Source organism: Falco peregrinus, chromosome 6 (genome assembly GCF_023634155.1).
Source record: "Falco peregrinus isolate bFalPer1 chromosome 6, bFalPer1.pri, whole genome shotgun sequence".
Lineage (NCBI taxonomy): Eukaryota > Metazoa > Chordata > Aves > Falconiformes > Falconidae > Falco > Falco peregrinus.
In genome coordinates, this window is record NC_073726.1 from 38,021,287 (window position 1) to 38,046,074 (window position 24,788).

A 24,788-nucleotide genomic window follows, 5' to 3' on the forward strand; every position below is an offset into this window, starting at 1 on the left:
TTGTGACTGCAAAATCTACTAAATGTTGGACAAATTGATTCACAAGCCTGAATATAACCAGCCTACTTATAGGCTGGAGATTTACACAGCATTAAGGCTCACAGAAGCGTCACCCTGTCTTGAAAGGTACCCAATATAAAAAAGACACAATTAGACTGAATGTTGTCACAGGACAGAAAGACTGTGAGTACTGTAAATAAGTTATAAGCCACATTCTGGGGTCATGCTTCTCCAGGCTGTCGCAAGATAAATGGGGGAATTACTTATGCAAAGCACATAGCTGGAAATCACGTTTTAACTCTGTAGCCAACTCAAGGCTTTCCAAGTGCAAGGAGATATGAAAAATGATGCCAGTATTATTAACCTGATTCACAGTCTCCAGATAAGTCCCTTCTAGCCAAGAAGACAGTATATCCAGCAACAATATTTCTGTCTTTCCAAAACTGAGGACAAGACACACCTAATGCAGCCAAAAAGCAATAACATTCAGACATTCCTCCATAGCTTAGACTGAACTTGCAGTGTCCACATGAAATACAAGATGAGTATTGTCAATACATTCTACCTTATATTTTATAATGATCTCCCCAGCTGGCTATACTTTAAAGAACTCAGACAGCAAAGCTGACCCATATTTCAGAGTCCTCGGTAAGGAATCCAAGCAGCCATCACCAGGAGTGTATTCCAGTACCCTGAAAGGGCAGGAACCACCGGAGAGCAGCTTCAATTAAAACAGCAATATCACTGGCTGCTGAAGCAACCATCCATGATCAGATACATCACTAGCTGCCAAGAGGTCCAACACAAGCAAAGCAGCTTGGAGATTTTGATCTTACATTAGCAGGAAACAATTTACAGCTTCTCATGCATGATACTGACCCCAAAGAAAGACCAGATGATGGAACAGCATTGGTTCAACGTGTGATGGAAGAATCCCTGCCTTTCTCCAAAAAAGGAGATTTAAGATGGGTTGCACTTGGCAAGTACTCCACAAAAAGAGGTGATTTCTTGACGACTAGGTGAAATGTCCATGTGTTTTAAAATAGCTGGTGTTTTACCTTCCATAAATAATGTGTTAATAATTACTGTAGTTTTGCACTTGCCTTAAGTAACTGTGATGGAGAAAATTACAAATAGTTGTTCTCAGGATATAAGAATGTCAGAGGTGGCCCCAGCAGAAGCTGACCTGAACCCAAACGCATAGCAACTGCCCACGGAAACCCCAAGCTCCTAGTCAAAAGAAAAGGGAAAACCTGCTAAAAGCCAATTGACCTTTTCCAAAATTAACTAAGTATTCATAGCACTTTATAGAAGGTAGCTATAGAAGGTGATAAGCAATGTAGTGCTACAGCCACTTTTATGTCCCAGATTAAGTCATGTCCCCTGCCTCTGCCCCCCAGAAGCCTGTGAAGTCCAACAAATGATCAAATTCCAAGATGCTTTTCACCATTTCTTCTGCAGGCTGTAATCCAAATGCTCCACACCCCCTTAAATGCCAATGGCTTCCCAGAAACTGAGAGGCAACAGGGTATGGTATAGAGATCACAAGTCAAATGTTTCCTTATGAATACATGATGGTTGCTGATAAGCCACTTTCCTGGTTAGATGAGTAAGTTACATCCATTTGTCAGTAGAGTCAAACACCAGAAGCAGTTGTCCAGAGAAGCTGCAAAATCTCTGTAGCTGGAGGTTTTCAAGACCTAACAGGACAAAGCCCTGAGCAACTATGTATTAATTCAGTGTTGACTCTTATCTGAGCTGGAGGTTGGACTAGGGATCTGCTGAGGTCCCTTCCAGTCTGGATTATTCAGTTCTGTGACTTGTACTAGTATGAAAGTTGCTAAAATAAAAATATCTGTTATGCTATAAGGTCATACTGGAAGACCTTGAGTGCAGCATTAACAGCAAGAAAGAATATTTGCTTGTCATGAGTGAAGTGGCGTTTCAGGGAAGATCTCTGAATCAATGGTCTCCATTCCATGGGTCAAAGCCTGATGGGCAGCCTCACAAATGCTCTCAAATAACATGGGTACAAAGCTTGCATGGAGTTCACAGGACACCAGTCGCCACGTACTGAATCTCAGTTATGCTGAAATCCCCCGAAGGACTACACTCCAACACCAACGCCACCAGCTCTCTGGGATCATCTGAAGATTTTTCCAGTGGATCTTTCAATCATTTCAATGGTAAAACTGTCGGTTTTGGTGTATACCCCATCACACACACACACACACAAAAAAAAAAAGCCAAACGCTGCTTGCCTTGAGGGGCAGCAACCTCTAATACTGTGAGTCCACTTGCCTCTCCTCTGTGAGCCTGCTAAATCACCAGTGGGGACAATGGGGACTGCTGTGATGTTGTGAAGTAACTGATGAGTTGTGCAAATCAAAAAATATGTGGGTAAACTGCAATGTTATTTGTATGATACCATTAAAATATTTTTTACTTCAGCAAGCTTACAGACTTGATGAGAGAATTTGAAAAGTCAATTGAAAGAACAAGAACATAATATTTTTGTTGATTTCAAGATTGTTTGTCAAAAGTATTACTAAAATAGAATTATTTTAACAAAATAAAAATAAAATATTAAATTAAAATTGTCTCTAAAAGCCAAAAAAATTAAAGATTTCTTTGACAAAGAATCCTGAACATTGCTCCGTTTCTTGAACAGATTTTTCTTTAATTTTTTGGCTTTTAGAGAAAATTCCAATTTAAAAATATTTTACTGTGAATACGAAAAGCAGAAACATTTTTAAACAAATGCATTTTCCATTAAAATTAATGTGAAACAGGTGTAAACTGAGTAAAAAAAAGACTTAATTTTGACAACAAACATTTTTTCATACCAACATCTCAACACTTCCTTGGTGAGAACTCTTTGTGTCTGGAAGTTACTTCTGATATACACGGTGTAGGAGAGGGAAGAATGAAGCTCTGGTGTGTATAGCACTGTCAGACGTATTGGAATAACCTCAAAGGTCTATGAATGAAAATCCCAGTCAGACTGTCTCTGCAGGAAACAGTCCATTCAAGGTCTGGATTCCTTTCAGAGAATTTGCTAGCAATATGTATTAGCATTTATCAGTAAGCATTAAACAAGTCTTACAGGTATGTTACCAGCTGTTTGTTAATGACCAGTACGAGATTTTTTCCAGGGTCACTGGCTCCTTGTTTGACTTTCATGAGAGCAGAGCCAGTCAATCTCTGGGGCATGATAATGCTTCATCTCTTGCAAAAGACACAGGTTTATCACTCAGCTCTCCAAGGGAGTTGCAGCACGCTTGGATTGTGACAGTTACTTTCTGACATCTAGAATTTAATGTGTGATAAGTTACTGTTTCCATGCATGACTGGAGGGGACTTTTTTGGTTTTCTGACCTAAATTAATCTTTGATTTGTCATCCAAATGCTGGTTTATTTTCCAGGTCCATTTGGAAATTAGTCCAAAAATATTAACAAATTCCTAAGGCTGGGTTCATTCCCCTAGGAATGAGCACTTCTAAAAGCAAGCAAACAAGCATGAGGCTGGAAAGCCGTCCTGTCCTGCATGCAGGACTAGGGCCCGGGAATCCCTCAGCTCTGGCTCTTGTACCCAGGTACATTTGTGGTCTCAGATAAGCCCCATCAGTACAAATGAGTGTTGCCCACAGGAAAGTAAGTGGGTAGAGAGACCCACCTGACTCCTGATTACCATGAGCAGCAGTCTGTTTGCTTTTCTTGCTCTTCAGGGTGAGCAGGTTGTATCTTTACACTGATCCATTCTCATCTTCCTTTCACTCCCCCTAAATAAACTCATTTCAGATTTTGTTTGGTATAATGCTAATGTCAGCAAGTTTCTTCAGTACTCCCTTCCCTCAGTGTTCTCAGCTGCAGACAAGAGCTATGGTTAACCAGATAAACTGATTCGGCAATGTCCAAAGGTTCACACTGTTTACTAGATCCTGTTTTGGTATCTATGCAGAAGAATAGCTAGGGTTTTCCATGCTTTGAAATGAATTCTTTGTTGAATTACGAAGATTTCAGTGTCCAACTGGCATCAGTTACTACACTGCTGCTAAAATCTAAAGAAAAGTCATAATATTCTGCCATCACAATTCTTCCACCCCTGTCCTGCATTTGTTGCTTAAGAGTAGGAGAACTGCTGCAGTGCATCACACTGCTGAACATCGTACCTGGTAATGGCGAGCAAAGGGTACTTCATGGCATCGTAACAAATGAAACCTCTCCACTTCCAAGCAGTGGCTGAGGGACATCTTTATCTGCAGGTTTTATAGAATCATAGAAGGGTCTGTGTTGGAAGGGACCTTTAAAGATCATCCAGTTCAATCCCTCTGTAACGAGCAGGAACATCTTCAACTAAATCAAGTTGCTCAGGTCCCTGTCCAACCTGACCTTGAACGTCCATATGGACACTCGCTGTGGAGTAGCCATCAATAGACCTCCATGGATTTGTTCTAATCCTGTTTTTAACCTATGTATATGTTCAGTCACCACAACATCCTTGCAGCAGTAAAATGCACAATTGCGTGAAGAGATTTATTTGGCTTAAATCTTGTTCTGTCCAGTCAGTTCATTGAAGGTCTCTTGGATTTTGTTTGTGGGGAGAAACAAATAATAATTTCCCATTCCCCCGGGTTTGGTTTTTTTGTGGTTTTTTGTGGTTTTGGGTTTTGGTTTTTTTTTTCGTCCTGTCATATCTCCCTTCATCTGCATCCTTTTCTATTTGAAGACTCTCAGTCTGTTTAGTCTTTCTGGGTATGTTTGCTCTTCCATGGCTGCTTATGTGATGTTGCATTGCTTTGTAAAATTTCTGTTTCTCATACACTGCTGTTCAGATGGGTGTGCTACCCTGCAAGTGCATTCAGCATGGATTTATCTAGTGGCAGTCTAGTGGCACAGCTCTCTAGCACTTCCTCTCGAGCATTTCTCACCAGTTTGCTTGTTTTCCTGACCACCCATCAGTGAGGCTGATTACTTGCTCCTTTTGCAGATCAAGCAAAAATACTTAGTAGCCTAGAGGTTCACTTAATTTCAGCCCAGAATACAACCGCCTCTTCTCCACTCACTAAAACCACCCAATGTGAAGCTCGGTGTCTGTCAGAAAGGAATACAAGCACGCAGAGCTCACTTTAATAAACACACCAGAGCTGATTTGCAGACTTTTACTTTACAGTTCCTACAACATTAACAAAATCAGCCAAAGGAGCAGAATCGAACAGCCTGTGCAGGATGAATTATCTGGTAGCAAGCAGCATTTGATTGTATTTACCACAGCGTGAGCGAAGCACACTTGCTGTGAAGCTTTAGAGAAGGCTGAGTTGCATGCGGTCATCTCTGGGCCAAACCTGGCCTCTGCAGGGCTTGCTACTGTATCTCATTCATCTCTTGTCTTTGGAAATTCTATTAATCCTTGAAGCACCACAGACAGTACAAAAGGTTTTCATTACATATTGGTGAGTGTATTTCCTTAAGAAGGTTCTTGGCATCCCGTGGAAGTAAATGAATCACTGGCTCCTCTAGCTGCTGCATAACTACTTATTGTTTTATTGAACAAGAGAGTAAAAAGTCACATAAAACCTTGCATACTATAAATGGCCAGGGTATAATTCAGACCTGCCCATGTGCACATGAATTTACGCATTGGTCTTCTTGGAAAAAATGTCGACTGAATAAATATAGCTTAGGCTGAGCACTTGAACCACGAATGACTTTTATTATTTTTTTGGTTAAATTCCACTCACCTTTTTTTCCCCCTTTTTTTGGCATGTGAGTTTTTCAAGTGTAGAATGAAACCATTTGCTAACAAGGGGAAAGAGAGCTAGGACTACAGAAAAAGCACATACCTTTTCCAAAGTCATTAAGAGCAACTTTTGGCACTTTCCATATATGGGACATAAAGCTTTATGAACTGAATCCTTAATCTCTAGGTTCTCTAACTGATTTATATGTTTACTTATGGTATTGTGTGTTTTCTCCTTCTGAAGAGCACAGTCAGGTCTCTTAGAATTCATACGCAGGAGACCTTTTTACGTCAATAGAATGGTGTGAATTTCAAGAAAGCACTACAAGCTCCTTAATACTTCAACATCCCTGGAGCCTCAGTTGCATATGTATTTTTTGGAAAAGCCCGATTTTAGTTTCTTTCACAGAAGTACATGTGTCCTGCAGCTTGTCATGGACTTTCCTGGAGCCTCTCCCAGGGCCTGATCCCCTCCACATGGGCTGCGAGGCACTAAGTGCCCACAGCACCCATGGGTGTCCATGAGTCACAGCTCAGAGGTGCTGAGTACCTGCAAGTCCCTCTGAAGTTAATGGAAATAGCAGGTGCTCAGCATTTCTCTGGAAGCTGGCCAAGAGAGATGGGGAGTACCCTGACACTGGAAAAAACCTGCAAGCGGAGGGAGGCCCTAAAGGTAAGAAAATTTACTGAGGTCCCCACACATCCCATTTCCTCACAAGTCCTCCTCCTGCCAAAGCAACAGGGAGCCTTTGTGCTCTGGGAGGCTGTACTCCTGAAAAAGCTCCTGTGCTGCTGAAAACCAGGCTGCCCTCAGGACTGGCATTTAAAGGAAGAGAGGTTAAAAGGCAGAGAATCACCTCGGCAGGCAGGAGCGTTACCGGCACTGCACCCCTGCACACATGCATCTGCAGCTGTCTCAGGGCTCCCCCACGAACAGTTTCCTGCTAAACATTTGGGGAGGTGTTGAAGATATTTCAAGTCAGAGGTATATATACGCACTTCTAGCTGGCCAGAGCAGCAAAGCAGCATTTGACTGTACTCCTGAAATGGCTAACACCCTTGTGCCAGCGTGGCTGTGGCGGTTCAGGCAGCCGAGAGCACCTCTGAAGCCCAGGCTCTCTCAGTGTGATCTCCACAGACCTCTTTCATGACGAAGGTATCCGTCATTCCTTGGGTGGTGGCCTGCTGGTACTTCTATGCAAAGGATGCAGACACATTGCCTCGGTACAAAAGTGCTGACTCCTGAGAAATAACAAAGGGAAAGAGCTAGGAGAAACATAGCATATATTAAGTGCACTTACCATCTGGTTAGAAAAGAGGGAGAAATGGCAGCAGCCAAATCCAAAACGGTCACTTTAGGACCACAGCTGCACATCTGTGTCAAATTTTAAGGGCCAGCTTTGCAACAGTATGAGCAAAACTTAGTGGGAAAAGATCTTTGTAGAAAAGCTTCCAATAAAGGTGCAGTAAGAATCAGTAAAGGTGCAGTAATGGTGTGCCAGGCTGTTGCTGGGTGGTGAGGTGATGGTATACTCCATACATGCATATATAGCATAGGCAATATGTAATAGCACGAACAGCCTATATAGCTTACCTGCTGCTTATGCCCCATTAAAGAGAAAAAAGCACAGCCATCTGTGCATTGTGCTGTTTCATATGTATGCCATAGGCAGTTCTGTAATACTATTAAATTGGAGATGCAAATATATGGAAAGTGGATGCAAGTTCTTGACATAAAAGGAGCCATACATCCCAAAATTTGCATAGGAATTGAACTGTAAATGTACTCTCTTTCCTTTGTATGTGGCATTAGCCTCTCAAATTTCAGAACATGCATGCCTAGTTGGGAAACCCTTCTTTTTGTTTTCAGGCCCTTTGAGCCCACCAGATATGTAAACCCCATGTATGTGCAGTACTGCAAACTGCCTATGAAAATCTGTACTTTAGATAATCCACTAGATGTGGAGGGTATATTTACTGCCTTTACGAATGCGCAAATTGCTACTGTTGCCTTTTGCATTGCTGGGATCGGGGTGTTCAGGCTGATTGCACATTAATCTACATCAAGGGAAGGGGAGCTGGTGATGCAAAGCTCAGCAGAAAGTCCTGTTTTCTTCATGACCCTGTCCCTCCAAAACAAAACATTGCAGGCACATCACCTTTCAGATGATATCATCAGGTTCTGCTACTCAGAAAAACAACAGGAGATCTTCTTGGTCCTGGAGATGAAATTTATACAGGGAGACTGGTTTGCTGGTTGATCACTGTTTTCTATGAAGAGGCTATTGAGGTATTTTACACATATTACAGACAAGTAGGATGAAACTCATGTCACCTAATTGTAAATGTCTGCTTTGCTGACTGCTGGACTAACTAGGAAGTACTTGAGGGTGCAGCTACATCAGTATTTCAAGCTGAATCTGGATAGTACTTCTATAGTGAATCTCCTCATTGCCACCATTTTTCACACTTTGTGTTGTGAAGTCCTCTCCATTTGTGCACACTGGATTCCTTTTGGATGAAAGCTAAGCCAGGAAATGGTCTACAGAGGACCATCAAATGTGCTTTAACTGCTAATGGGCATTCAGGCCACAGACTAGGGCTAGTCCAAAATAAAACCCCCGAAATGTTAAACATGTTAAAAATGTTAAACATTTGTTTAACTGAATATTAGCCCTAGAGGGTTTGGGTAGGTGTATTTTGCTGCTTTGATATTTTAAAGATCTAAAGAATAAACAAATACACTACATTACAGCCTCTGAAATTTAAGGGTGCTGCTTTGTAATTTTGGAAGATGCACACAGGTTCTTTTGGAAAAAAAACCAACCCAAAAACAACCAACCAAAAAACCCCAACCACAGCAGCTTTTTATAGCTGTAAAATTGTGTTTACTGGCATTATGATCATTTCTATAGCTGAATTGTCTCAGATATAGAATGCATTTATAATAACCATTTCATCAGCCTTTCATCTTACCACCAATTTATCTTCCCTTACCTGTATATGACGTACTAGAGAGTAACAAAGAAAGAATGGCTGAGGCTATGCTGATATGAAGTTAATTCTCAGCTTCTGTCACAAGCGTGAAGACTTGCTCTCAGTCTTATAACATCTTTGCGGATAATATTCCTTGCATTTCACTGCAACTGGTTTCCAATAATCAGGAGAAACTGATTTCCAGTAACTAACCAGGAAGACAATTTCGTTCACAATGTGCCCATTTGAGCCAAATAAATCATCTTCGCAGAGCAATCTTGCGACGAAGATGGAGGAAAGCCTCCCTACCATTTGATAGTTATCAGGCACAATGAATAAAGTGCCTCACTGATGTCTCCTCCCAGTTGTGGGCTCTGGGCTTTTACCATGAAGCTGGTAAAAGAGGTACCAATATCATTTGCAGCAGTTTCCCCCATTTTCATTGCAGACTTCGAGCTAATTAAGATGCTGATTTACAGTATCTTTCCTTCAGGGCTCTTTGACAAATAGAGTGTGTGAAAACTAAATGCACAGCATCAACTTCAACCTACATAAAAGAAGAGAGCTGTGATAATATATATACTAAAGTGTGATACAGATCATCTTCCACAGATCCAGCAAGAGACAAGAAATGATTTTTCCACCGTCCCTGTTGCCCATGCGTTACCTGAACTACATCGGTGGCATGTCTCCTGCACTTTCAGCCATTTTCAGATGTTGCAGGTAATGGTATGATTATTTGATTCTACTGAAATAAGTTCTTCAGTGGAAGGTTTGCCTTTCCTCATAAAGGTTTGCATCAGCTTTTTATTTTGCAGTTTTCTATATTCTCTATATCTCGTCTTTACTTCTGAGGTATTGGCTCTCCTGAGATATTTTAAGTCTTTTCTGTCTTTTAAGTTGGTGAAGGTACTTTTAGCTCCATCGAGTGACAATGCCAATATTCCCTGTGCCCTGCTCATGATGCATACACAAAGCATTGGAGAGTCAGACTCCACAGGTTATCAACACAAAGATTAGGATTATATACCAAAGCCTCTTCTGCCTTTGATCCAGCTCTGTGCCAAGAAACCTTGCCACCTCTTAAGAAATACATATTCCATTTTTCTAGGGCAACACCTGGAATGCTACCACTTCCATGATGATACTGCAGCATCATAAGCAGTGGCAGTATTTGTGAAGACGACAGCATTCCCTATGAGCATTTGAATTTCTCTCTTTAGTTGTACTTCAGTAAAAAGAACTTTCCTTCTTGTATCTCTGAAGCAGCAAATCAGTCAGATTTCCCCCATGTTTATTTATACAAATGTTAGCTCCATTTGATTTAACCGTCTCTTTGCCTCACTTGATTGTCAGCTGCAATCCTGACCAACTTAGTGCTCTCCTGGGTATCACGGGTGCTCTGGTCACACAGCTCGGCTTGGCTTTAGACAGCTACAAACACAAAGGGAAAAGAAAGGAAAGATCGTGTTTATTCTGTGCAATATTTGGCTAAACCAGGCATGAACAGGGGATGGAACTGGGAGAACTGCTGGAGAGATTCCTCATTTTTGTTAAAGAATGGAAACATGTACAGGTTAAGCCCAGAAAGATGCATATGATGGCAGGGCATTATTGAAAGGAGTGACTATAGTTTTTATTGATAATATAAATGCTATTGTTTCCCTTCCCACCAAACAGAAAGAATGCCTCATCTTCAAGAATAATCCCCTTCCCTTGCTGAGATAAATGACTAAAACTTCTTCCTCATGGGTTATTCCCTTGCACACCCGATTATTGCCTTGTAAAACAGAGTATCTCTTCCCATTACCCCTTTAGTACTACAAGTAGCGAAAGCTCATCTTGGTCCAGCTGAGTTCAGTTGGCTTAGATCTGCTCCTACTATTAAGGGAGGAATGCCTTTATTTGTATTACACATGATGATTAGTTCTGATTATCTGTGCAGAGCTTTAAATAAACAGGGACTTTAGTGTCTGATTAAAGAAATAATGAGCTCTGACTTATTTATTTCTTGTGAGTGGAATTTAGGGAAATTCCAGATAGGAACCAAATCCCAGGAAGACAGGGTTCTCCCCCTTTAGGAGGTATGTATGCAGTTTCTGCAGGACCTATCTGGTCTTTCTCAGGTGGTGTAAACCAACACAGCTTTGGTGGCATTAGTGGAGCAATGCCGATTTCCACCAAATGAGACTCTGGCTGTTTTTCCTGCCTGCTCGAAAGGGTTCTGTTTGCAAAGGGACAGTTGCCATGACTGTGCTTCCCAAAAAGGGCACAGTAATGCACCCACATGATTTTGCTGACACCTTGTGAAGTATTTTCCCTTCTTTAGGAAAAGTCTGCATGTTGAAGCTTCACTGTTCTGTGATACTGAAGAGTTATTTCCATACCCTTCACATTTTTTACTGTCAGTTGCTTTAGGCCAAGCTTCAGCCCCCATAAAGAATCAGCAGCAGCCTTTTCATGGACTTCTAAGAGCTTTGGGTGTGCAGAAGCAGTTAGAGATCTCCTCTACAGGTGACAGCCTACAGCAGAAAGGAGATACTTGGGGAAGTTTTGAAAGACACTGCAACAGAAAAGGATTACCATCATAGTGCTTGCAACCTAGGTGGATTCAACAGCAAGACTAAGGTTGTGGTATGGACTGCCAGAGAGACTAAACCAACTTAATGATGAACCAAAAAAGTATGATAGTTATTTCCCCAAAGATTAGCTACCCACATTGCCATTGTAAGGCAGGGAAGGATGCTTTGGGCTCTCTGAGAAAGCCAGAAATAGATTGTTAGAAATAAGCAAACCTCAGAAACCTTGACCTGCCTGAGACACCATGAACTTCCATGTGGAAGAGAAGAATGCATCAAAGGAATCCACCCATATTACTTCTGATTTCCCCAGAAATTCCTCAGGAAAATGGACCCCAGTGCATAACTAAAAAGAGATAGTAAATCTCACATAAAACATTGTTGGGGAGAAAGGTGGAAGGAAGCTATTATGTTAGTGCATGGCCAAGAGCTCAGGGGAGAGAGACAAAACCCAGCCCCTCAGTTTGTCTGTGCAGAGGTGGTCCAGTTCAACATACTATTCTCTAGTTGAAAGAGGATCTTGGCCCCATTCTGGAGGTTCCCCAGAATCATCAAGGAGCTGAGAAAGAAGGACCAGAGTTCCTGAGCTACATCTTACAGCTGTTCTGCAGGAGGTTGCAACTTGCCCAGCAAAGCCAGTGGATGAAACAAGCACTGCTCTGGTTACTGCAGAGATTTTCTGGCTCAACATGCCATCACTGGGGCATGAGGTGTATGAGGTATGCATAAGAACAGCTAAATCCCAAGTCTTAGTCTCAAGGATGCTTAAATCCCCAAACCCAGTCTCACTGGAAATCAGAGGAACTCAACTCCTAAGTCACTTTGGAAAACTGGAGTTCAACGTTTTCCTCATGTAGACGCTTTCCAAATGTTTACCCATCTCTTAATCTTTAAAATGCTGTGCCTTTTGGATACCAGGGAAATTATGGTAACAGCTGGGGAATTTAATGTCTATTTTTATCTTTTTGGTGGAGTGTACATTTGTGTGAGTGGAGCTAAGGAGACATAGCTCGTAAAATTCTTCTATTCCAATATTATTGGGACAAAAGACCTAGGAAAGGTTTTAGTTAGTAAATAATTTAAAATTTTGAATTGATCTTTCCTCTCCAAGGATCCCAATGTTGACAGTCTGCAGAGACAAATTTCTCAGGACTGCAAATATACTTAATATTTTGACATCCTGAGGAGCAGGTGTGACCAGCACAGGTACCCTTCTACTGTGACAAGAGGAGGAGAAGGTGGGGGCACATGTGGGACGGAGAAATGCCCAGGAGGGCAAGGATTATTGTTACTATGGTAGATGAGAAAGTTTTGGCAAGTTTGGGGGATGTTTTTCACTGAAAAAATCAGGCCTAGCAGGTCATGGCCATTTTTACCTTCTCTCTGCTTTGTTGCCACAAGCAGCTTCCCCATTTGTGCTGGGCCAAGATATCTAATAGGTCCCCTTCTGGGTGGGGGCACAGCTCCTTTCTTCTCCTTTTTCTGTGGAGAACAATGGTTTGGCATTCAGAATGTTGACTTTGAAAGACAAGCGAAAAGCCACACTCTTACCTTCCCAGGAGTAAAGACATTTGCCAAGAGTTGGCACCACTGTCCTGGGTGGTGACAGGGGAAGACAGCATTTGGGCTGCTGCTCCTTCCCTCCACCCCCTACCCTGCAGCCAAAGTTTGGCAGTCCTACGGCCCACAGGTTTGGGCAAAATCCTGTCTTATGTGGATGGAAGGACTGGCACAGTTGTGGTATGGTGGAAGCTGGCCGAGGAGCGGCTCAGTACAGGAATAGGGGCACATTTTCCCCTTGTCTCCCTCCTTCCCTGAGAAGGAAGCATGAGGCCGGAGTAGGGGCGAGAGGCTGAAGTGAGGACAGGCAGATGGGGAGGGGGAGAGCAGGATAAAGGGGGCCTGGCAGAAGGAGTGGGGTGAAGACCAGACAGAAACCAGAGAAAGCAAGGATTTCCATGGCTCCCTCTGACACACCAGTGCAGTTCATGAGAAAGGCAAGCTTTTGATAAGGAAAATATTTTATTTTCATTGTTAACTTAAACATTTGCAGACCCCTGAGATCAGAGAAATGCTTTGGGATGCAATCACATGCGCAGACAGCCATCACATTAAAGGCAGGAATAAGCACAGCAATAGTACTCCAGTATTATTATAGCCATGAGCAAACAGAGCAGTTGCCGTATTGAGGGCTGGGGGATTACAGATGGGATCAAGAGGTGGCTCATAAGACAATCTTGTCCTTAAAAGCAGTTTCACACCCTGCGAGAGCTTGAGCACATCTGCAGGAAAGCAGCCCCCGCAGACCTCGCCACTATACCTCCACCAGATGTGAGGGCCCACGGGCAGCATCTGGCGCTGCACAACTCCAAACCCGAGCGCACTAGTGCTATATGAAAATCCACATCACACACTGCACACAGTAAGTGAAAGCAGAGTGCCGCAGGGGAGGTGCAACATCAAAAAGTGGGCTGCCAAAAAGTGTAATCTTCCTTCAGAAAATTTATTGCCTGGAGGCCTCTGTGCTATTCCCACAAGAAATATTTGCTGCTGGTGGAGCCATGGGCCTGCCCCAGCTGCCCCTGGGTGCAGCAGGCAGGGCTGGGGTGCCAGGGCATCCCACAAGCAGCCAGGGACGAGGCAGAGGCATCTGCTTCTCCTGCCTCAGGAAGGAGAAGTGACTGCACACCTGCACATGGGGACGCCCAGCTGACACTGTGCCACCCTGCCTACCACCCTGGTACTCCTTTTCTTGCTTTGAATTCTCTTTAAAGACTGTATGGGTGCACCTCCACAGAGGGCCATCCCTGCAAAGTGGGACATGAGCTTGTGCTTCATGCCCATGGAGAGAAGAGGGGTGCAGCTGGGGTCTGGCAGGACAAGCTCTCTGCTCTCCATCTCCAGTCCGGTCCTACCAAACAAAGGGTGCTTGTCCAAAGAAAAGGAAAGGCAGCCCCCACTGCCCAGCTGGGGACCAGCTCCAGGTGGCTCAGAAATGCTAACAGCATATACCCTTGCTTCTGTCTTTCTAATTTCTGTTTTTACTAACCTTACACACATACACACACAAATGCTATTTTTAACCTCCCAAAATAAGTTACTAGGGCATTTTTTCCTATTGGCTAAAAGCTGTGGTGAAATGACTTCATATATTGACTAGAGTTTGGCTCCAAACATGTTGAAATATTTGTGTGAGGTGTGTGTATTGGGACCCAGGAGAGTGCTGTACAGGTTAATGCAAGTGATACACTGGTTGCCATGATACTGCAAATGTTGAGATCTGTTGACTGGCCCAAGCATGCCTCAATGCACAAAGCACTTCTTATACCCGACCCTGAGCAGCCCAGCCTCACGCTAATGACGGCTGCGAGTTCATTTAGCTCATTGCAGTCTGTGGATCCCCATTTTCCAGCAGATGTGCAGACCCCTTTAGAAATGTCTCACGCCTAGATGGCTGCACAGTGCATATGAACTTGCTTTGCTTCATCACTTTTTACACACTTCTTGGAAAACCTTGGCTCTCAGGCTGAAAAAACCCACAGATTTCAGTAGCATGCAGCATTTCAGCTTTTAAATGGCTCCTCTTTGCTTCATTGACCATGCTTGACCTGAGGAAATGTGGCTTGTGCTCAGACAGAGGAGAGATTGTTTGCTTCTCCTTCCAGTTCCAGGTGACACATGACATGCTCACCGTGCCACAGGGCCTGCTGTGGGGTTTTTAAGCTGGGATTACACCCAGAAAGTTGGTGCTGCCAGAGCCAGCTTGGGTGTGAGAGACGACCGGTGGGCTGAGTGAAGACCATCTAACCTCCAGGGCTCAGGGCTGCCCCACGTGGCTGGACCATCTGTCTCCAGCAGCTGCGGCGTAACATAGGCCACGCGGTGCCAGCCTGGCTGTTTGAAGGCTGAGCCATATACATGGTGCTGCAAGGCAGGAGGTCAGGCAGCAGCTTTGGGAAGGCTGCCTGCAAAGCCACCCCCTTTGCAGGGTGATGGAGGAATCAGTGCTAGATGGATAGACCTTGGCACTAAGTGTGTGTCCATCCTCTTGGCCAAACCACCCAGGCTGCTGGCCTCAGGGCAGTCTGCGGGTCTATGCTCACAGTGATGTAGCGGCTGCTGGCTGGACTGGTCCTTGTACTGCTGGGAGTGTGGGACCAGGGCTGGGAGTAACTGTGAATGATCCTTTTGTTCCCTTTTCCCCCTCCCCTTCCTCACACCAGCATATATATATCCTCAGGTGGCCAAGGACCAGAGTATAAATTTGTTTCTCCTCAGTCAAAACTTCCACTAATTTGATCATGGTTTTGCCAAGGAAGGAGTAAATATGGAGTAGGGAATTTGGGGATTTGAGCTATAAAAGTGAGAGCTGGAGAAGCTGACACTGAAGCAAATTTTTGAAGCAAGCAGTCAGACCCAGGCATCCTGGCTCCCTCATATATGTACTTCTGGACAAGACTCCACCTCCTGCCTTCACAACCCCCCTGCACAGAGCACAAATTATCAAGTGTCAGTGGGGGGACCACAGGGCCAGGATGCTCACAACATCCTGAGTTTCTTGAGGGCCAAGTCTGCTCTAGGTCAGGCCAAGCCACAAGGTTTGAGAGCCAATTTTCTCCTTATGACCCCATACACGGCTGTGCACAGCTCTTGGTCCCAAACCCCTGCAATACACTTACAGAGCACACTCTTACTGAGGCAAACTGGAAATTTCACACTTCTGAATGTAAAATAGGTCACTTGTAGAATCATAGAACGGTTTGGATTGGAAGACCATCTAGTTCCAACTCCCCTGCCATGGGCAGGGACACCTTCCACTAAACCAGGCTGCTCAAAGCTCCATCTGATCTGACCTTGAAACTTCCAGGGATGGGGCATCCACAACTTCTCTGGGCAACCTGTTCCAGCACCTCACCACTCTCATAGTGAACAATTTCTTCCTTGTATCCAATCTAAATCTATTCTTTTTCAGCTTAAAGCTGTTACCCCTTGTCCTATCGTTGCCTGCCCTTGTAAGAAGTCCCTCTCCAGCTTTCCTTTAAGCCCCCTCTAGGTACTGCAAGGCTGCTATAAGGTCTCCCCGGAGCCTTCTCTTCTGCAGGCTGAACAACCCCAACTTTCTCAGCCTGTCTTCAGAGGAGAGGTGCTCCAGCCCTCTGATCATCTTTGTGGCCCTCTTCTGGACTTGCTCCAACAGGTCCATGTTCTTCTTATGTTGGGAGCCCCAGAGCTGAACATAGTACGCCAGGTGGGGTCTCACGAGAGTGGGGTAGAGGGGCAGAATCACCTCCCTCAGCCTACTGGCCATGCTTCTTTCAATGCAGCCCAGGATACAATTGGCTTTCTGGGCTACAAACACATATTGCTGCATCACATTGAGCTTCTTGTCAACCAACACTGCCAAGTCTTTCTCCTCAGGGCTGCTCTCAGTCCATTCTCCACCCAGCCTGTATTCGTGCTTGGGATTGCCCTGACCCACATGCAGGACCTTGAACTTGGCCTTGTTGGACTTCATGAGGTTTGCACAGGCCTACGTCTCAAGCCTGTCAAGGTCCCTCTGGATGGCAGCCCTTCCCTCCAGTGTGTTGACTGCACCACACAGCTTGGTGGTGTGTCATCGGCAAACTTGCTGAGGGTGTACTTGAACCCACTGTCCCCTTTGTCACTGAAAAAGATGTTTAAGAGTGCCAGTCCCAATACCAACCCCTGAGGAACGCCACTCGTCACTGGTCTTCACTCGGACATTGAGCTGTTAACTGCAATCCTTTGAGTGTGACCATCCAGGAAATTTCTTATCCCCTGAGTGGTCTATTCATCAGATCCATGTCTCTCCAGTTTAGAGACAAGGATGTCATGCAGGACAGTGTCAGATGCTTTGCACAAGTCCAGGTAAATGATGTTAAGTGCTCTTCCCTTATCTACCAATGCTGTAACCCCATCATAGAAGGCCACCAAAGTTGTCAGGCATGTTTTGCGCTTAGTGAAGCCATGTTGGCTGTCACCAATCACCTTATTTCCCATGAGCCTTAGCATGGTTTCCAGGAGAATCTGCTCTACGATGTTGTAGGACACAGAGGTGAGACTGACTGGCTTGTAGTTTTCTGGGTCTTCCTTTTTTTCCCTTTTTAAAAATGGGTGTTATGTTTCCCCTTTTCCAGTCAGTGGGAACTTCACCAGACTGCCACAGCTTCTCAGATATGATGGATAGTGTCTTAGCAGCTTCATCCACTGGTTCCTTCAAGACCATGGATACATCTCATCAGGTCCCATGGACTTGTGCACCTTCAGGCTTCTTAGATGGTCTCAGACCTGATCTCCTACAGTGGGCACTTCTTCATTCTCCCAGTCCCTGCCTTTGCCTTCTGTGACTTGGGTGGTGTGGCTGGAGCATTTGCTGGTGAAGACTGAGGAAAAAAAGTCATTGAGTACCTCAGCCTTCTCCATGTCCCCGGTAACCAGGTCTCCCATTTCCTTCTGGAGAGAGCCCACATTTTCCCTAGCTTCCTTTTATCACCAATGTATCTATAGAAGCTTTTCTTGTTGCCCTTGATGTCTCTGGCCAGATTTAATTCTGTCAGGGCTTCAGCTTTCCTAACCTGGTCCCTGGCTGCTTGGACAATTTCTCTGTATTCCTCCCAGGCCATCTGCCCTTGCTTCCACCCCCTGTAGGCTTACTTTTTGTGTTTGAGTTTGTCCAGGAGCTCCTTGTTCATCCATGCAGGCCTCCTGGTGTTTTTGCCTAACTATATCTTTGTTGGGGCACGTTGCTCCTGAGCTTAGAGGAGGTGATCCTTGAATATTAACCAGCTTTCTTGGGACCTGCTGTGTTGTCCCTCCAACAGATATCAGGATGGTTGAAGTCCCCCATGAGGACCAGGGCTTATGAATGTGAGGGTCCTCCTATCTATCTATAGAGGGCCTCATCTGCTTGGTCTTCCTGGTTGGGTGGCCTGTAGCAGACCCCCACTATAATGGGGTCCATATAATACATAGGTCCACTATAATAATTCATATTTTCTTTATCTTTATCTCTTCCTTTAACCCCAAACCGTTAGCTCTTGGTTGGCTTCTAATCCATCCCCAGATGGAGCTCCATGCACTCTGGCTGGTCATTGATACGGAGGGTGACACCCCTCCTCATCTCCCCTCCCTGTCCTTCCTAAAAAGCCTGCATACTTCCATCCCAACACTCCAGTCACAGGAGCCATCCACACAATTAGGAGCCATTCCATATGTAGGAGTGACTCTGTACAATGTCCCATTTGTGTAGGCGTATTTAGTGTTGGTGCCAGCATACATATATTTCCAGGTACAATTTATATCCCTATCTTGTGAAAATTCAGACACTTCTTGTCTACTGCCCGAAAACTTGAGATTTGTCTTTTCCATATAAGGTTTAATGTCCAGTCTAGAGGCAGTTTAAATACTCAAAGGGCTGGGTTTAAAACCAGCTGAATGATCCCTGACGCAGTCTTAAAAATGGATTTCCTGTTCCCTCAGGTCGGGGGGAGTCCTTTCCCTGCAGCTGGGCCAATGAATCAGGCACCTTATTTCTGTCTCTCTCCTTGTTTCCCTTTAGCTGTTGTGTAATAAGGCACGGCAGGCATCAAGCATGATTTAAATCACCACTCCTACCCCTGCTCAATGTGAGCGTCTGTGTAAGGTATAAGGATATAAGGATTTTTTTTTTCCTTGCTCTCTTTTCTGTTTCAATTTATCTGTCTCACTCAGGAGTTTGCCGATGAATACAATGGCTTCAGACTGGAGAGAGCTGAAGCTAATTTTCTTATTCCATTTGAATAAATGGCTGTTGGCTCTTACAGAAGTAGGTTACCCTTCCCACGTGGTTGTAATCTCCTTAAGTCCCAGCCACAGAGCTCCTAATGCCTGTTGTATAAATAATCCACCTCTCATACATGGTTGTGTTGTCCTCGTTTAATTCTTTTTCTGCATATCTCTCTCTAAACATGCTGGCACTGGGAAATGTCCCATTATAAATGTGTATTTCTGAGCATTCTAATTCTCTTTGCTCAGGTAGCTTTTACTGCTTGCCCTGCATCCTACCTCCAAAGAGGATGGGAAGCCTCCACGTCATGAGAAAAAAATAATCTTTTGCTGTAGGAAGCAGGGTCCCTGTGGCCAGGAATGCACCTCACCACGTGCCCTGCACTGGCCAAGGGAGTGACTGGAGACTGATACCAGTTTGATGCTAGGCTCCTCTGCAGCTCAGGAAATGTCATGTCCCATGGCCTCACTCCTCCCACTGTCCTTAGGATTCTTAGGATAACACTCAATGAGTGCTGCTGAAATCTTCCTGGTATCCCAAGGGCAGATGACTACCAGGGAAGCTAAACATGTAGAGGTTCAACAAAATTTACAGCTTGCTATGGTGTCTTTCCATCCCAGTAGGCTACGCACCTTGGTTATCCACAGTAAATCTGCTGGCACCCAAAACATTTTGGGCTTCTGTCACAGTTAGTCTCTATGAAGACCCAGGGATGAATCAGGTCTGTTGCTCTGTTACATACATTTCCATAAGGTGGGGTGGCTGATTTCTCTCTCTGTCTGGATACAGTTTCTGGAAAGTAAAGTGTTGAGTCCTAAGCGTGGAGGTTCACAGTCCCCATAAATCAACATAAGGTGATGCTGCTGTTAGAGGGGGAGCTGCACCCTGGGTCCCTGCTGCCGGGACCGTCCCTCTGCCAGTACCTGCTGTCACCGGCTGGGCAGCTCAGCAGCTTAGACTGGCACAGAATGACTGTGAAACCACATGACAGGGTTTCAGTGCTGCTCTGAGTCTCTCCATAGGCAATCGCAACAGTCTGTCAGGGCTTCTTGTATGAGAAGTAGATGATTTGTTCATAGCCAAATACTGCCTGTGGACTTGAGCCAGCCAGTGGGTTTCACATTCACATTCAATAAGACATTTTCAGGTGAGACTTCAGCATTTCTCACTGTAAATCCTTGTACCTGGTACGCAGCTAGAGCAATCTGAGGGTCTTCCCAAATGCCTAATGCAGTTGTCTCTGTAGAAAAACCTGTCCCTGTTAGAAGAAGCACAGATGATACCCTGAAGTATAAAATGAAGCTGCTCCTATATTTTTTTCTTATCAGTCATGATAAGGGTATTAAGAAAACAGGATGTGCAAACATTCTGTCTCTGAAACATCATAGGGGATTGCTGACTCTCAGCTATGTCAGAGTAGGTTCTCAGAGTCATCTGCATGGTACCAGTAATCCTGAGGTGACTGAGCCTCCAGGTTGTGTAGCCTGGGGCTGGGCCTATGGGGTGAGCTCTGCAAGGATGGGTCCCTGCGGCCAGAATATGACCTCTCACATCGTGGGGAAAAGGTTTCAGGAGGACATCCCCTCGTTTGGTTACACGTGTCAGAGGTGTCCACTGAGAACAGCAGGAGAGATGTGAAGGGCAGAGTTTCAGTGGTCACAGACCCTGGCATCTTTAGGTTTAGGTGAGAGCTGAGAAATAACCTTTGGGAATGACAGTTTGAGATGTAAATGCCTAGTGGAGTTAGGGTAAAAATTTCATTCTCAAGTGCTTTTGTGGATCCAACACCTAGAGCTTTGAAAGTGTAAATGCAGCACACTTGACAACTATACTTCACAATTAGTTATAGTGTTGAGAACCAGTTACGTATAAAGAAATATCTGTCATGTTCTAAGGATGATAGGAATATGTATCATTTACATACCTTAGGATAAAGTTTTAGCATTTGGGATCAAAAAACATGAGCATGAGGAAAACCAATGGCTATCTACCATGTCCTTTTTACTATACCATTCTGTCAAGCATGAATTAGTGACACATTTCCATTTACTGTCATTTCTCAACTGTAAACATTCTGAATGGCTTCAAACACTCAAACCTTGCCATAGCATTGAATAGCTAAGCCACAGTAATGAAAAGTGCAAGTATTTTGCAAGCTGAACAGCATTTGTGTTGTTCAACAGGTAAAAGATACATAGCAGAAATTAAAACTTGGTAAAGTAAACTTTGAAGGACAACATAGTCCTTCTTTTAACATTTATTGTTAACTCAAAGGCTTCAGGTTAATTTAATTTCCTTCCAACATACAAATCAACAGTTTGACTTTGCTAGATGCACAGTTCTGTTCCTTTGAATCCTAAAAGCATATTGTTTACACGACATAATCAGCAAATGAAAATGATCTTGTTCACAGAGGGTCCGGTTCCCACAAAATATCCACACCCTTCCTTGCTCATGAATTATGGATGCCTGGGGTCTGTGCTCTACCAGAAACTTGGCTGGGCTATGTAAAACCATTTTCTGGAGAGTGTGTTTTATTTTGAATGAAGCAAACAGGCAAGAAGCCAGTAGGATTAAAATGGATTCTTTATTTAAAACAACTCACAAAACACAGCAGCTCCTGCCATTTTGTTTGTCTCCCCTATTTCTCTCCAGACCCCTTTTCCAGGCTTTGGCTGGTGCTGTTGAGTACACTCTGCATGTCTCAGGGTGCATCGGAGGGTGGCTGCTACCCAGGGCTGGTCGCCACCCGAGAGCTGGTGGACACAAGAACAAGGAGACGCTTGTGGGAGCCCCAGCCGCCAAGTCACTGGATCCATTATCCCAACCCTAGCATGAGGAAGTGACATCCATCTTTCTGTTCCCTCAGCTTATAGGAAATAATTCCTCCAGGTATAATTCGGAAATACTGTGAAGCTTTAATTCTCTGAAATCATAACAAAGAGCTCTCAGATTCCCCAATGAAAAAGGGAATGCTGTATATCTATCTAATATTATGCTGCATCCAAAGCTCCCTGAATTATTTGGGCAGTATTAACAGAAGTTTATTGAATAGAGGCAAAATAGTGAATAGGCCACATCCACAAGAGCTGGGATACCGTGAGGTACTCCAGCAGTGCTGAGAACTGTTCTGCTTGATGAAGCACAATGGAGCTGCCTTCTCTGTTCCCAGAAAAATCTACATGCATGATCTCCTTTAAGTCACTGCAACGTTTTTCTCCGGTTGCCTTTCTCTGATGCCAAATACAGAAAACAGACAAACCTGAAACAAGAAGTATGGACCTCCTTCACTGAAGAAGAGGTAATCTGACAGCAACAAACAAACAAACTGAAGTGTCATGAAAGTTATTTGAGTATTGTACAAAATGCTTCTCAGTGCTATGAAATTAAAAGCTGCCAAATCATTCAGCAATGGCCTCTGACAGAAGTCTGTGGCTCAGAGTCCCACCCCCATTACTGTTTAAATGTCAGCTGCCCATCAGGTTCCAGACCCCGTGAGCACTGGATCCTGCCCTACACACATGTCAGCAGAGCTGAAGTGTTGCTGAGCTCAGCCAACAGCCACCCCTAAATGTTCATGAAGGTGCCTGCTCTTACTGCCCATTAGGTCCCCACCATGCAGGACCCCTTCCAAGGCCACTGCCCTGAAAGAAATCATGTCCTTTCACTGTCTGCCCTCCAGAGAGCCAAGAAATAACCTCTTCCTCTCTCCTTCCTCAAGACTCTCCCATTACAAAAGTGGCCTTTCCACCTCTTTAATCGCTACTCCTTCTTTCTTATTTTGCCTTGCTATGTTCACTGCTTATCAGTTTGCTCAGCTCAAAGACTTTGAGCTTTACAGGTTGTCAACACTATAGGCACTAACCCTCACAGAGCACCCAAGCTGCGGGCACCACATTTGCTGCCACCCCACACCAGTCCCTGTCCCAAAACCTGCATTCCACAGCTGGGGCTGGGATGGGCAGAGGCAAGCCCTTCCAAGCTGAGACAAACGATACTTAAAATGACAGTGGAAAAAAGGGGAAAAAAAGAGCAAGAGCCCTGTTAGCTGCAATTGGCAGCCACTGTGTAGTTAGAAGGACCTAGAGGACTCCAGAAAGAAAGCATTTCTCTGTGTGCTTTCCAAGATTTGTTTTGAAAAGATGCCAGGCAGAGCTCTGCAGAGCTAAGTGGAAGTAGCAAGCATGATGGTGACATCTTTAAACCTGGCCAGCTACTAATGGGCTTTTTACAGGGCCAGAGCGATAAGGCTGGTAGAAGATTATTTTCTTTGTTCTTGTGAAATCACGTAGTCCTTGTTCTTGATAGTTGTGTAGGTATTCATCCAAGAGTACATGTTAAAGAAATACCTATGTCACTGAGACAAGAGCAACCACCATAATTTATATGAGAAGGCTGACATTCCAGGATTAAGTAAAAAAAATCATATTTGCCATTTTTAAATCACCTCTGGGCAGGATATCCAGTCAGACATTACCACAGCCTAATTAACCTGATAAGAGGAGGGACAACAGTTAATGTTCAAAAATACACAACCTTCCGCCCTTCCCTTGTCTGAAAAGAAAAAATAATTAAAGTAGGATTATAAATTTGTTATCACGTCTATTAATAATCATCTCAAGGGCGTGGAGAAGAGACCTCTTGACAAAGCAGAAATTAATAAGGAATAGTTTAGGAAGATCTACTTAGAGTAGATTACAATTGTCTGTGAAAATGTTTCTCCCCTCCCCATAAGATGCTTGGAGTTGCATTATCATCTGAGGGGAAAATACGGCAAAGGCTGCCAAAAAAGCATCAGAAGAAAATTAATATAGAAAGGAAAGGCTGAGACAAGATGATGTTCCAAAGGTTACAGGCTTAATATTCAGAATTTCTCCAGTCCAGCCTTTGTCCTACCAGCAAAATGTGCTGAGTTAAAATAAAATATATATCTGCTATTTCTATTTGCATATATTACTGGATTGTATGTAGCAATTTATTTCCTACATTATGTACTTTTTTGGCTTATAAGGGAACTAACATTGAGAGATCCACTGTACTGCAAACAAACCCTGTATTCTGGTGTCCAAAAGGGTCATGTCACCAACTTCTGCTATTTCTGCTTGGAGTGATGAAGAAAACTATCTCAGTGTGCAGGACAGAGGGGCCAGCTTGAAGCTTGTGGAAATTAATGATGCTTCAAATTAGAGGGAAGAAGGGAAGGAATATTTCTGAAAATGAGTAAATGCAAAAAATATAAATGTACTAGAAGTCATCACCAGCCACTAGAGTGAGAACTGGGAGTCAAGAGTGTTCAACGCTTCAAGCAAGTGAGAATTGGAGGCGGGGAGGAAGAGGAAGAGCAGAAAAATACTTCTTTTGGTGGCAAATTCCATCCTAGAGGTATATAAATATCCCCAGATAGACACAGTCAAGAAAAGGCAGCAGACAAGAGGAAGAAGACCTACCCAAGAAGACAAACAGTAAGACGTGCTGATGAAATTATGCATTTTCCTGGTGTAATGCCACTGTTGCATATCTGGTCAGTTAGGTATGTAAAAAACAAACAAAACAAAGCAAAATTCACTAGTGCCTTTTGTACTTCAAGATGGAAAGAGAGGAAGCAGAGAAAGACATGCTGGTTTTAAGGGCACGTACTACATCAACTTGTGTAGAAAAATGGAGGCTTATAGGGCTCTATTACTGAAAGAAATCCTCCATGTGTTAC